The sequence below is a fragment of the Lipotes vexillifer genome, unplaced genomic scaffold (assembly GCF_000442215.2).
Source record: "Lipotes vexillifer unplaced genomic scaffold, Lipotes_vexillifer_v1.1 scaffold311, whole genome shotgun sequence".
Classification (NCBI taxonomy): domain Eukaryota; kingdom Metazoa; phylum Chordata; class Mammalia; order Artiodactyla; family Lipotidae; genus Lipotes; species Lipotes vexillifer.
In genome coordinates, this window is record NW_006791012.1 from 1595094 (window position 1) to 1604047 (window position 8954).

At 35.3% G+C, this 8954-nt stretch overlaps 1 non-coding gene across 1 annotated transcript; it reads right to left on the minus strand.

The window, feature by feature from the left end:
- Positions 1-245: 245 nt before the first annotated feature.
- On the minus strand, positions 246-330 carry TRNAG-UCC (transfer RNA glycine (anticodon UCC)). Its single transcript has one exon. It is a non-coding gene; the product is annotated as a tRNA-Gly (tRNA).
- Between the last annotated feature and the right edge of the window lie 8624 nt (positions 331-8954).

Consider the following 8954-nt stretch of genomic DNA (forward strand, 5'->3'; position numbering starts at 1 on the left):
TCTATAGTCTTTGGGGGAAGTTATTTAATCCTAACTTAAAATTTTCCTTAAAGCTTAGATTTTCAATTTCTTCCTTGTCATCGAGATTGTTAATTTTATTTATTTATTTAAAAAATATATTTTTATTTATTTATTTATTTGGCTGCATCGGGCCTTAGTTGCGGTGGCACGCAGGATCTTCATTGCGGCATGTGGGATATTTAGTTGCAGCATGTGAACTCTTAGTTGCGGCATGTGGGATCTAGTTCCCCAACCAGGAATTGAACCAGGGATTGAACCCAGGCCCCCTGCATTGGAAGTGCAGAGTCTTAACCACTGGACCACCAGGGAAGTCCCAAGATTGTTAATTTTATTTATGTAGAATTGAACACAATTACACAGATGATAATTATCTCCATATTCGACAAAATCTCTTTTTATTAGATTTATTAAAGAATTATAATTGCATTAGGTTTTTCTCAGAGAAGTAGACCATGGCTTTATCTATCTTGTTTTTCCTGTTTTCTAATTTACTATCTTAACATAGCCATCGTTACTTTCTACCTTCTATTTTCCTTAGAATATTATTGTAGTTGTTCCTTTTCTAATATCTTAAGGTAAATGATTAGTGCATTTTCTCTATTTATTTTGCTAATTGAAAAAATTAATGCAAACTTTTGATTCTATCTATTTTTAAATATAGATTTTGGTTGAATGCCTTACCTTTTTATATGCTATTTTATTTTGCATTTGACTTTATTTTTAGCCAGTGGTTATTTGGGAGAAATTATTTTAATTCCCAAAGGATTAGAAATATTTGTCTGATTTTTTACTATTAATTTTTAGTGGGTTTCTTTTTGTTATGCTTTATTTTATTTCATTATGATCAAAGAAAGTGGCCAGTAAAATATCCATTTTTTTGAAGTTTACTGAGATATTCTTTATTTCTAGAAAATGAAGTAATTATATTTTTCAGACACTTTAAAGAAAGTATTGTATGTTTGTCATAGATCAAAATATATGTCACATAATCTATCTTTCTTAATTAATTTTTCATCATTAAATTTATTTGATGTTTTATAAACTTATAATAATGGTTTATAAAGATCTCAACTAAAGTCATATTTCTGTCCATGTCTTCTATTTTTATCAATATGAACTTTGATATTTTTATAAACTGACACATAATTCCTAATTCTTATATATCTTTTATATCTTATAAATGCATCCTCTTTATCCCATATATGCTTTTCTTTTTCTTTCTGGGTATTTCCTTGTCAATATAAATATCACTGCTTCTGCTTTTTTAACATTTTTTGGAAATATTGTTGACCATCTCATTCTCTTAAAACTCTTAAAATTTTTGTTTTAGATATTTTTCTTACAAGCAACAGTTGGATTTTTTATAAAACTAAATCTAAGCATTTTTTTCTTTTTCTTTTTATTAAAAATTTATTTATGTTTGGGTGTGTTTGGTCTTTGTTGCTGCGTACAGGCTTTCTCTAGCTGTAGCAAGTGAGGGCTACTCTTTGTTGCATTGTGCAGGCTTCTCATTGTGGTGGCTTCTCTTGTTGTGGAGCACGGACTCTAGGCACACGGACTTCAGTAGTTGTGGCATGCAGGCTCAGTAGCTGTGGCTCGCGGGCTTAGTTGCTCTGTGGCATGTGGGATCTTCCCAGACCAGGGATCAAACCTGTGTCACCTGCATTGGCAGGAGGATTCTTAACCACTGTGCCACCAGGGAAGTCCCAGCATTTTCTTTTTCTTAATAAGGATTTTTAAATCAATATCCATTAATTGTTAGAATTAATCTTTTTTATCTACTCTTGAAATTTTTATATTTTTCTAAGGTTATGCTTCTTGTTCTTTTTCTTATTATCTATCTTTTACTGGATGAACTATGTACTCTTTCATTTGTATTTGCTCCAGAGATTTGGAAGATATAATCCTGTTTTCAGTTCTATTTAGGGGTTATAGTTTAGTTAAAAATACAGAAATCTATCAATCTGTAATTACTCATTCAGCAAACTTTTTTTTTTTGAGTGAGTTTTGTAACTTGGGCATTATTCCATACCATGGAATACCATAGCTGGCAAATAATAAATACATAAATAAAAATAGTACTGTCTCTACCTTCTTGAATTTTACAGTCCAGAAAGTAAAACATGTATTTACCAAAGAATTACACAACAGTGTTATAAGAGTCAGAGTTTGACCAGAGAGATAGAACCAGTAGAAGATATATATTAAGAAGTTCCTTGCAAGGAGTTGGCTTACTTGATTGTGTGGGCTAGTTAGGCGAGTCTGAAATTTGTAGGGCAAGCTATCGGAAAGGACAGGCTGGACTGTCTCAGGCATGGGCTGAAGCTGCTATCCACACACAGAAATTTCTTCTTTTTTTTTTTGCGGTACGCGGGCCTCTCACTGTTGTGGTCTCTCCTGTTGCCGAGCACAGGCTCCAGACGCGCAGGCTCAGCGGCCATGGTTCACGGGCCCAGCCGCTCCGCGGCATGTGGGATCTTCCCGGACTGGGGCACGAACCCGTGTCCCCCGCATCGGCAGGCGGACTCTCAACCACTGCGCCACCAGGGAAGCCCGAAATTTCTTCTTCTTTAGGGAAACCTCAGCTTTGCTTTTCGGGCCTTTCAGCTCCGTGAATCAGATCCACCCAGATCACCTAGGATAATCTTCCTACTTCAAGTCAACTGATTATGAACTTGAATCACATCTACAAAATATATCCACAACAGCACTGACATTGAATAACTGGAGACTATAGCTAAGTTGGCCCATCAAAAGGACCATTAAAATGTAATGTTATAATCATGGCAGTTTATGAAGAAGAGGTACATAGTATTAAAAGAGTGAACAAGATGGAAACAGTTGACTTACACATGGAGGCCAAGTAGGCCTTGGCCCCTTCATTGTCTATCTTGTTGCTTAGTCCAAGACTTTGTAAACATTTGGGTGTTATGGGCCCTGTTGACTTTGCAGGTTGGTTAAGACTTCATAGCTGAACATGCTGACTACTGTCTTAAAGGGAATGGTTTACCTCATTTATGTGGACCCAAGTTATCTTTGAAGTGTGCCAGGCCAAAATAAATCTCCCTTTAGATGGTTCTGAGAGTGTTCTTTGCTTTAAAATGTAAACAAAGGCAAACAGATACTCCATTATTAACAACAAAAATGTGTCCAGCCTTCAAAAAAAGCATTTTAAGACTTTTCTGTGAAATCTAATGAACTTTTGTATAATTAAGAACTTAATATTATACCTTCAGTTCTTGACAAAACCTCTTGAAAAGGTAGTAAATTTATCCCTGGCATTGATAAAATGATTTTCATTGCAGATGACAATCTTCATATAGGATGTAGACAGCACCTTGGTGCCAATGTAGTCCAGTGGAGCACATAATAAGCCTCAGTACTTTGTGTACAGCTTCCATCTTCACTGTAGAAGTAAAAATAAATGTGTGGTTAATCATTGCAGGAACTCCATCTGCACCTTAGGTACCCAGATGGTCCATCCAATTGAAGTTTTGTTCAGCAAATAAACTTTTTTACCATTTCAAAGCTGCTGGTAGCTGTTAGAGTTTTCAAAAGATGTTCATAAACTAGGAATTTTTCTTGAGTGACATCAGTGTGGATATTCTGGACAAAAACCAGGAGATGGCTGCCGAGACATTTCAGGTTCAAATTACATCCTGAATATAAAGAGAATAACTGTCAATTCATCCCTGTCCTGCTTTGAAATGTTAGAAGCAATTCTGAAGCATTCTCCAGCAGTTCTGGAGTGGATAAAATTATTTGCCAAAGACACTGCCTCATCTTTTTCCCCTTCTCCAAGACATAACCAGTCCCATCATTTTCAGGGCACATGGCTCTACTTATGGCCTCCATAGCTATGAGAATCTTCTTTTCCTTTGTCTGGATTTCAGTTAGGCAAATTTGGAGAATGCTGCTGACAAGCATGATGTGTTAGAACTAATCTAAGTCTTGGTAAAGTTCTACTCTTGGTATCTTGAACTTCCTTTTTAGGCAAGTATCTATGCTGATGTGTTGTTATGATGGACTGCTGTAAATTTTTGCTTCAATCTTATAATTCTCACGTTTCTCTAATGAGAATGTATGTGTTTCCTTGGGTACTCTGTGCTTTGGTCTTGAAACCACTCGAGGCCGGAATCAGCAATTTTTAAAATATATATATATATACAAAAGAATGCAACTCTAATTTTAAAAATCACTGACAAAGAAAGTGATTTATTTCTGGGTCTTTTTCTTCTCTCTCCTCACTCTATTTTCACTAACAGTTAGGCTATTTATTTCAAATTGCATTGCCCACTTAGCAAAACAGCAACAAAAATTCCACCCAGCCAAACAACAGTCTGAGGAAGTCATAGCTTAGAGCAGAGTGTTTACAAAAGATGGCATGTTGAGGATTGCCATCACCATTCTTTCTGAAAGAGCATTATTTTTAACAGGAAAAAAAAAAAAAAACCTCTACTGGACATTGTGCTCCACCAAAACAAGAGAATAAACCAAAAAAGAGAAAGTCTTAAGATTCAGAAGCAATCTAAATCAGGAGATGAGTATAGGGAATTCCTAAGATAATTAAAAAGTGATATTAATGGTACAATTAAGTTTTTGTGTAGATAAAAGTAGAATGGAAATTCTCAGAATGGAAGACTTCAAAAATAAAACATTGAAAGAGAGAGATTTCTTTCTGGTGAAAAATTATTCCAACTATTGGCAATGTATGGACAATTAGCAATACATATAAGGAAAAACTAAAGAAATGAAAACAGAGAGGTATCTGGGTTGCCAGGTGGCCTGGGCAGGAATTTCCAATTATAGCAAAATAATAAGGTTGGTAAATCCTGTCTTTCCCAAAATAAGTATAAAACTTACAATTTTTTTTTCAAAAAAAAAAAAAAAATCAGGGCTCTGGGAATCAAACAAAGGCAAAAAATAAATTGAAAAGTATAATATTTATTAGTAAAAAATAATTGCTGAATTTCAGGTAAGAGCAGTAGAAGTCTGTGCCATCCTTTCCTGGAGCTATTCCCATCCAGTCCTTCAGCTCATTTGGTATGGTATTTGTACAGGGTGAGGCTAGCTACAAAACCAGGAGGGACTGCTAAAGGGGCTGACTTGATTTGGAGGGGAGGGCAAAAAAACTCACACAAAGTAGTATTGCCAGTAATAGCAGTAACCTTGATAAGAAGAGAATGATATAGGCCACAACCCTGCAATGCAAGCCTGAGGTTGTAATCCTGGTTGGAGTGAGTGGCAGACCTATAATCTAACCAGAAATTTAGCAGGTGGATTCCAAAAATTAGACAGCTCTAGAAGACCTAGCGAATGTCCTCAGACATCACTGGCTGACTCTGAGGCCACGTGCTTATACAGAGAAGACCTGAAAGTGAATGACAGAGTGTAATGTTATGATCAAAGATTCCAACTGCCTGAAATGTGGATTTGCTCCTAACCCCAAAACAGGTCACTGAGCAGGGTGTGAGCCTGACTGACTCAAGGTGTTTGAGTGAAACATCAGGCCAATCATTGGCTGACCACTAAGCTATACATACTATGTTGACCCCGATCCAGTTTGACCAAGATAAAGAGAGATGACACAAATTAAAAGAATTGTAAGGAAATACTATCAACATTATTATGTCAAAAAGTTAGAAACTTAGATGAAGCAGAAAATTTCCTAGAAAGACACAAACTACTGAAACAAACTTAAGAAGCTGTAGAAAATCTAAACAGAACAACAGGTAAATAAATTGAATTAGTAATCAAAAATCCATAATGAAAAGCCCAGGCCCAGATATCTTCTCTGGTGAAATGTGTTAAACATTTAAATAAGAAATAATACCAACACTTCACAAATTCTGCCAGAAAATAGATATTCAGAAAGTATTCAGAAAGGAAAAGGGGACACTTCCCAATGCTATGAGGTTAGTTTTATCCTTATACCAAAGCCACATAAAGATATCTCAGGAAAAGAAAACTACAGATCAATATCTAACTTGAATATAGATGAAAATATAAGGTTATTTCCGTGATAAATAAATCCCAGTTAGTCATGGTATCCCTTTTTTATATGTTGTTGGATTTCATTTGCTAGGTTTTTGTGGGTTTTTTTGAGAAATTTTCATCTATATTCAACAAATTGGGAATAGCAGGGAACATTCTCAATGTGAAAAAGGACATGTACAAAAAACTTTGGCTAAAATTATACTAAATTGTGAAAGACTTAGTGCTTTGTCTCTAAGATTAGGCAAAGATATCCACTCTCACCTGTTCTACTCAACATTGTGCTGCAGACTCTAGTCAGTAAAATAAGACAAGACAAAGAAATTAAAAGCATATAGAAAAGCAAAAGGAAGAAGTAAAACTGCCTTTTTTGAAGACAACATGATCCTGAATGTAGAAACTCCTAAGGAATATTAAAATAAAATATTAGGACTAGTAAATGAGCTCAAGATCACAGGATACAAGATAAATATGCAAAGATGAATTTTTTTATATTCTGGCAATGAAGAATTGGAACATGAAATTTCATTCCTGATAGCATCAAAAAGAATAAAACATTTAGAATAAATGCAACAAAAGAACAAGTCTTATTCACAGAAAATCACAAGGTGCTGCTGACAGAAATGAAAATTGAAATAAATGCTGACAGAAATGAAAATTGAGAGACATTTTATGTTCTAGACTGAATGACTCAATATTGTTAAGATGGCAATTCTTAGATTCAAGAAATCTTTATCAAAATCCCATGAGCCTTTATTTATTTTGTAGAAATTGACAAGGTGCTTCTAAAATTATATGGAAACACAAAGAACTAACCAATGAAATTTTGAAAAGGAAGACTAAATTTGGAGGAGTGGGAATACCAACTCCATATAGTGATTATGAAACTCACTGTAAATCTACGGTAATTAAGACAATGGAGTATTTGGGTAAGGATAAACATATGGATCAACAAAACAGAATGAGAGTTCAGAAATAAACCCTTACATTTATAATTAATTGACTTTCAGCAAAGGTTCCAAAGCAGTTTAATGAAGGAAAGGAGATTCTTTGCAACAAATGATGCTTGGAGAACTAGTTACCCACATGCTTAAAAAAATGATCTTAGACCCTCTTATCTCACAGCATACATAAAAGTTAACTGTGATTAAAAATCTTCCAACAGACAAAAGCCCAGGACCACATGGCTTCACAGGCGAATTCTATCAAACATTTAGAGAAGAGCTAACACCCATCCTTCTCAAACTCTTTCAAAATATAGCAGAGGGAGGAACACACCCAAACTCATTCTATGAGGCCACCATCACCCTGATACCAAAACCAGATAAAGATGTCACAAAGAAAGAAAACTACAGGCCAATATCACTGATGAACATAGATGCAAAAATCCTCAACAAAATACTAGCAAACAGAATCCAACAGCACATTATAAGGATCATACACCATGATCAAGTGGGGTTTATCCCAGAAATGCAAGGATTCTTCAATATACGCAAAGCGATCAATGTCATAAACCATAGTAACAAATTGAAGGAGGAAAACCATATGATCATCTCAATAGACGCAGGAAAAGCTTTCAACAAAATTCAACACCCATTTATGATAAAAACCCTCCAGAAAGTAGGCATAGAGGGAACTTTCCTCAACATAATAAAGGCCATATATGACAAACCCACAGCCAACATCGTCCTCAGTGCTGAAAAACTGAAACCACTTCCACTAAGATCAGGAACAAGACAAGGTTGCCCACTCTCACCATTATTATTCAACCTAGTTTTGGAAGTTTTCGTCACAGAAATCAGAGGAGAAAAAGAAATAAAAGGAATCCAAATCAGAAAACAAAAAGAAAAGCTGTCACTGTTTGCAGATGACATCATACTATACATAGAGAATCCTAAAGATGCTACCAGAAAACTACTAGAGCTAATCAATGAATTTGGTAAAGTAGCAGGATACAAAATTAATGCACAGAAATCTCTTGCGTTCCTTTACACTAATGATGAAAGATCTGAAAGTGAAATCAAGAAAACACTCCCATTTACCGTTGCAAGAAAAAGAATAAAATATCTAGGAATAAACCTACCTAAGGAGACAAAAGACCTGTATGCAGAAAATTATAAGACACTGATGAAAGAAATTAAAGATGATACAAATAGATGGAGAGATATACCATGTTCTTGGATTGGAAGAATCAACATTGTGAAAATGACTCTACTACCCAAAGCAATCTACAGATTCAATGCAATCCCTATCAAACTACCACTGGCATTTTTCACAGAACTAGAACAAAAAATTTCACAATTTGTATGGAAACACAAAAGACCCCGAATAGCCAAAGCAATCTTGAGAACAAAAAACGGAGCTGGAGGAATCAGGCTCCCTGACTTCAGACTATACTACAAAGCTACAGTAATCAAGACAGTATGGTACTGGCACAAAAACAGAAAGATAGATCAATGGAACAGGATAGAAAGCCCAGAGATAAACCCATGCACATATGGTCACCTTATCTTTGATAAAGGTGGCAGGAATATACAGTGGAGAAAGGACAGCCTCTTCAATAAGTGGTGCTGGGAAAACTGGACAGGTACATGTAAAAGTATGAGATTAGATCACTCCCTAACACCATACACAAAAATAAACTCAAAATGGATTAAAGACATAAATGTAAGGCCAGAGACTATCAAACTCTTAGAGGAAAACATAGGCAGAACACTCTATGACAGCAAGATGATGATAAATCACAGCAAGATCCTTTTTGAGCCCCCTCCTAGAGAAATGAAAATAAAAACAAAAATAAACAAATGGGACATAATGAAACTTCAAAGCTTTTGCACAGCAAACGAAACTATAAACAAGACGAAAAGGACCCTCAGAATGGGAGAAAATATTTGAAAGTGAAGCAACTGACCAAGGATTAATCTCCAAAATTTACAAGC